At 47.1% G+C, this 6,000-nt stretch overlaps 1 pseudogene; it reads left to right on the forward strand.

Moving 5' to 3' along the window:
• The first annotated feature begins 5,350 nt into the window (after positions 1 to 5,350).
• LOC140582567 (U2 spliceosomal RNA) lies at positions 5,351 to 5,530 on the forward strand (annotated as a pseudogene).
• The last annotated feature ends 470 nt before the right edge of the window (positions 5,531 to 6,000 follow it).

The following is a 6,000-nucleotide window of genomic DNA, read 5'->3' on the forward strand; positions in this document are numbered from 1 at the left end:
GTACGCAAAGCTCCGGGTCCTGACAACATTCCTGGTCGCGTACTGAGAGACTGTGCAGTGGAACTCACTGATGTCTTTACAGACATCTTTAACATCTCACTCAACCAGGCTATCGTCCCCATTTGTTTCAAAACCACCACCATTATTCCAGTCCCAAAAAAGTAATCTCCCTCCTGCTTTAACGACTACCGCCCTGTTGCACTTACTCCCATCTTAATGAAGTGCTTTGAACGACTAGTCGTGCAGCACATTAAGTCTGTCCTGCCCCCCTCCTTGGACCCCTTCCAGTTTGCGTATCGGCCCAACCACTCGACGATGACGCCATCCTCACTGCACTCCATTCAGCACTCACATATCTGGATAAAAAAGACTCATATGTCCGAATGCTGTTCATAGACTTCAGTTCAGCATTTAACACTATAATCCCCCAACAGCTCACTCAAAAACTGGTCCAGCTGGGGCTCAACACCTCACTGTGAAACCGGTTGCTGGATTTCCTTACCGGAAGACCACAAGCAGTACGGGTCGGCAGTAACATCCAGCACCATCATTCTTAACATGGGGGCCCCTCAGGGATGTGTGTTGAGCCCCCTCCTCTTTACTCTGCTGACCTACGACTGCACACCGTCACACAGCTCCACGGAAGAGCCAAGGCCCCACGTTCCCACGACAGCCGCGTCCCCACCCCAGCAGGAGGAGGAGGGAGGTCCCAGGCGCAGCCCCCGCAGCCAAAAGGGCACGAGAACCAGAGGCAACCCCGCGAGGGTGACGGGCCAGGACCCCAAGCGGCCGGGAGACGGCCGGCCCCCGGCAGAGAGCCCCACCCGCGCCAGAGAGGCCCGAGCCCCCCCCAGGCCACCACCCGGGGAGGAGGGCCAGCAACCATGCCAAGGAGGCAGCCGCGCCCAGGAAGGAGCAGCTAGCCCCGGACCCAGGCCCACACAGACACACCTCTCAGCCATACACATAGACCATACACCCACTCACACAACATACACAGAGACAAAAAGACATAAGCCCATCCACTCCGGACCAACCTCCACCATGCGGGGGAACGGACGCCACCCCCAGCGCCAACCGCAACCCCAGGGCGCCGCCAGCCGGACGACTACCCGAGTGCCCCCCCACCATCGCGGGCAGGGAGCAGGGGTGTAGGAAGACCCGCCCACTCTCCTCCCCCACGCACCTGTGTGAGAGGTGGAGTGTTGGATGCATGTGTTGGTGCATGTGAGTGTATGTGATGTAAGGGATGAGTATGACTGTTGAGAAACTTAAGATGGATTTAAAATTGACGGGGGAAGCGAGGAGGAGCGCTGCTTGCAAACAGCTCTCCTCCCCATCACCCCCCCAAGACCCTCAATGTATATGGTGTGAGTAAAATTGAGGGGCGGGCAGCAGTGAAGAGGTGAGTGAGGCCACCTCAGCGGCCCCACCTACCAACCTCTGAGTAGTGCCCCCACCCCCCAAGGCCCTGTGTGTATACTGATATGTGATGACTAAAGTGCAATTAAAACAAGGGGAGGCAGAGGGCCGCGCCGCACAGCGAGTAAGGCCATGTGAATGGCCCCATCAGTGCGTGCGCGGCACATTCCCACCCCGAGATCCTACATGTGTGCGTGGCATGTTGTGTGAGTGAAGGAGGAGAGGGGCTGGGATTCATAATAGCAGGGGGGAGATTACTACCCCCCGGCAGAAGAGAGCCAGCTGGCTCAGTAGGCACCCCAGCCCCCCACCGCTACATGGGAAGGAGCGGACCCGAGGCCCCCGGCGACAACATCCCGGAGCAGTGCCGACGCCAAGAGCTAGCCCCCCCCACCCCGAAGGGCAGCCCGTACTCAGTCACCCACTCATTCGACGACAAATAGTGGCAGACCAGCCCGGGCTCGAGACATGCCACCCCCCACACAGCACAGGCTGGACCTCCTGACACGGACTGACCCACCCCCCCCCCGGCAGTGCCCCGGAGGGAGCACAGGCCACCCCCGCGCAGGAAGGCACCCACCGAGGAAACGGCCAGGCCCCGGGCACCAGACCCCCCACCCAAGCCCGCACCGAAGAGGCCAACCACCCATCCCAGGGCCAGCCCCCGTCACCACCGGTACCCCAGACCCCACGCCCCATGACTGCCAGGCAGCACCCGCCCAAGCCCCCCCCCACACCACCAGCCAGGGCAGACACCCAGACATCACAGGATGGCAGCCACAGCCCCCCCAGCTCCAAGAAGCCACTAGCCGCCCATATCTAATACACTTGCATCACCTAAAATGCACAATGTAGGTGAGGTTGGGATATAGCAATTAAACCAAATTCATAGATCTTCACATATCCTTTGCCAGAACTTCTGCACCGGTGTGCAGGACCATATGGCATGCATGTAGTTCTCCACAAAGTTACCTGAGCAGTGGGTGCATAGGTTTGAGTGTATAAGGCCCATTTGGAACATCCTTTGTCCTGTATAATGAGCTCTATGCAGAGTTTTGTATGGTATAAGCTGTAAGTTGGGGTTTTTAGTCATTTTGAAGGTGTTTAAACATATTTCTTTCCAAAAGTTTTGATCTGGATCGATGGATAGATCTTGCTCCCATTTTGAGGTTGGGAGGGAAATTGAGTCATCCATTTTTGACAATAACTTATACATTTTTTGCAATAATTTGGGGCTAGAAAGATTTAAAAATTCTAGCACCCATGGAGGTATTTCTAAGTTAAACTGATTAAGATTGAACCTTGCCTGAATTGCTGGTACTCAAGAAATTTACTGTTGCTAATTCCGTATTTTGAGACTAGTTCGTCGAATGAAATCAATTTCCCGTTTTGCATAACATGTTCAAGATTTCTAATCCCTTTATCATGCCATAAGGGAAAGCTCAATTTTATCTTTTTTCGGCAAATATCTGGATTGTTCCAAATGGGTGTTAATTTGCAGGGGATAAGTGGAGACCTAGTTATTTAAAAAAAAGTCCCACCAGGCTGTTAATGAGGTGTTAATACTAAGGCTCTTAAAACACTTATAAAAGGCAGATCAGACAATTTTACTTCTCCGCAGATTGCTTGTTCTAAGTCCAGCCATGGACTATCTACCGGGCTTGATTTGATCCAATTTGTTATATACTGCAGTCTGTTGGCTAAGAAGTAGTGATAGAAACTTGGTACAGTAGTTCTAGACCACCATTACCTTTGGCTTTTTGCAGAGTATTCTAGCTAATTCGTGATGGTTTGTTCTTCAATAAAAATGACAAGATGCTTGAGTCTAGTGATTTAAACCAAGCCATAGAGGGTTTATTATTGATCATTGAGAACAAGTAATTGATTTTAGGTAGGACCGTCATTTTAATGGTGGCAACTCTTCCAATGAGTGATAAAGGTAGAGATTTCCACTGCACAAGATCCTCTTCCACTTTTTTTTAACAAAGGAATATGATTCATCTGTACTAGATCTGAGAGTCTGGTGGAAAAATTTATGCCTAAGTATCTAAGGTTACCTGACTGTAAAGGAGTAGTAGTTGTGTTTTGGATACTACAATTCAAAGGCAAAACTGTTGATTTGCTCCAGTTGACGGAGTAGTCTGATATAGATGAGAACTTATCTATAAGTGATATTGTCTTCAGAAGAGAGGTTGGAGAATTCCTAAGAAAATGTAATACGTCATCTGCATAAAGGCTTATCTTATGGTCTGTTTTTTCTGTTTGAATTCCTTTAATATCTACATTTTGTCTAATTAGTTTGTTGTTTTTAATTGTATTTGATCATTTTAATATTTCATGGCCAATATTAATATTGTCACTTTGAATGTCAGGGGTTTGAGGAACGTTTTAAAACGCACGTTGGTTTTTAATCAGCTGGCATCTTTCCCTTCAGCATTTGTTTTCTGCAGGAAGTCCACCTCCGGGACCAGCGGGACAAGGCTCTCTTTTCACGACAATGGAAGAGGGGTAGATCCTACTGGAGTGTAGGTGGTGTCCACTCCTCAGGCGTCGGGATTCTTTTTGGCGACCGCGCCTTTGAGGAAGTAAGTTAATTTACCGTCCTTCAAGGCAGGGTTTTGGGAGTGGACGCCACATGGAGGGGACAGTGCCTCCGGGCCATATGCATCTACGCTCCAGTGGAGGCCTCGTCCCGTATAACTCTCTCTGAAGAGTTGTCCCCGTTCTGTGTCACAGATCGACACTTGATTTTAGGAGGGGACTTTAACATCGCGTTGGAGGGTAGAGAGGATGTCAGCTCAGGGCATTTTCGCCATTTTATTCATTCCTTTAAACTTGTGGATGGTTTTAAAACATGCAACCCCAGCATGCCGGGCTTCACCTGGCATAATAGTCGCGGAGCCAGCAGTCGCATCGACTACATTTTAGCTTCACCCCCCGTTGTTTTTGAAAAGGTGTCCCTCTCCCCACAGTGGCCCACTGACCACTTGGCAGTGGAGGCCACTGCCTCCATAGACGCTCCTGTATATGGGGGCGGCTATTGGAAAATGAACCTGCAGATCCTGGAGGAGAGCGATTTTAGACACCTTTTCTTAGATCACTTCTCCGAGTGGCAGAAGGACAAGCCTACCTTCCCCTCTGTGGCCGAATGGTGGGAGAGTGTGAAGGACAGGATCCGAACCTTCTCCATGCAGTATAGCAAGCAGCGCAGGATGGAGAAGAAATTCTCCATTCTGCAGCTGGAGAGAAGGTTGCGGGATGAATATGCCACTTACAACAATGGGGGCATGTATTAGGATGAATTCACGGACGATTACGTCACCCACGTGGAATGGAATTAATCCTTTTACTATAATATTCTGGGAAGTTGTAATTGTGGATTAATTCTGATCGTATGTGGACTGATCGTCCTGAAATTCAGATCAATCGTCCATGATTCACCCCGAATGTTACTAGACTGCACGAACATGTTATTTACCGATCCCCTGTAAAACCTAATTTTGCCATAAATAACTTGGGCTCATAAAAAGAAACCAGGATGCTCATCTTGCATCAAAAGCATGCATTTGAGATGACATTTTAATTGTATAAATGGCCATATGTGTTTACTTAGATTTTAATGGTGTGTAAATATATTGGTTGCTTTTATTGCTTTTTTTTTTGCTTATTTTATGGTGAATGGTTCTGCAGATAGTTTGTTTAACACTATTTTAAAATATTTTCAGTAATGTCTTATTGTATTGGCATTCACTTGTATGATGTGGGAAAATTTCAGCCTGTTATATTATGACTATTTCTGAATATCATTGTTTTAGTAGGAAAATGTTTTTAATTCCCTTGTTGACAGTGCCAATTTTTTAAGTGCAGTTTCTATTATATGTTTTAATGTGTTTGTGTCGATGTACATAATTGTGCAGAACTGTTTAATAAAGTATTTGGATCTGAAAAAAAAAAATCTGTTTTATCAGTTTAATATCTGATACGTCCCCTATGGAGGGGACCACATATTAAACGGATTTTTGGAACAGGGAGCCGGAAGTGGGGCTTGCCCCATCCGCTCCACTATTCGACCCGGTATTGCAGTGCTTCCGGGAACGGTGCACCTCTACTGCCCCCTATTGTTGAAAGGCAGAACTGACTGACTGACTGACTGACTGACTGACTATATAAAGTACATGATCTTACCACACTGACATTTCTGATTTTGCTAACAATCATGTACAGTAAATTTAAAAGCTTTTTGTTTTGTCATAAATTATTTATGCTATTTTACAATGCAGATAAAGTATTCCTGTCGATACAAGGAGGATATATTTTTTTTCTCGATGGATATCGTTTTGAACCTAAAGGTTGTTTTTTTGGAAGAGCAGTATATAGTTACTGGCTACATTTTTTGCTCTGCATGTGATTTTGATGAGAATATTACATTTTTATATCTCTGCGTAGATTTTTTCAGCAATAATTGAGTCTATCCTTGTGTATTTAAGGTTTTGGTAATTCATGATTACCAAATAAGATTTGGTGTCATTGTACAAATATAAGAAGATTCAGTGTGCAGTTACCAGGTTACAAATAAAC

The sequence above is a fragment of the Paramormyrops kingsleyae genome, chromosome 24 (assembly GCF_048594095.1).
Source record: "Paramormyrops kingsleyae isolate MSU_618 chromosome 24, PKINGS_0.4, whole genome shotgun sequence".
Taxonomy (NCBI): Eukaryota; Metazoa; Chordata; class Actinopteri; order Osteoglossiformes; family Mormyridae; genus Paramormyrops; species Paramormyrops kingsleyae.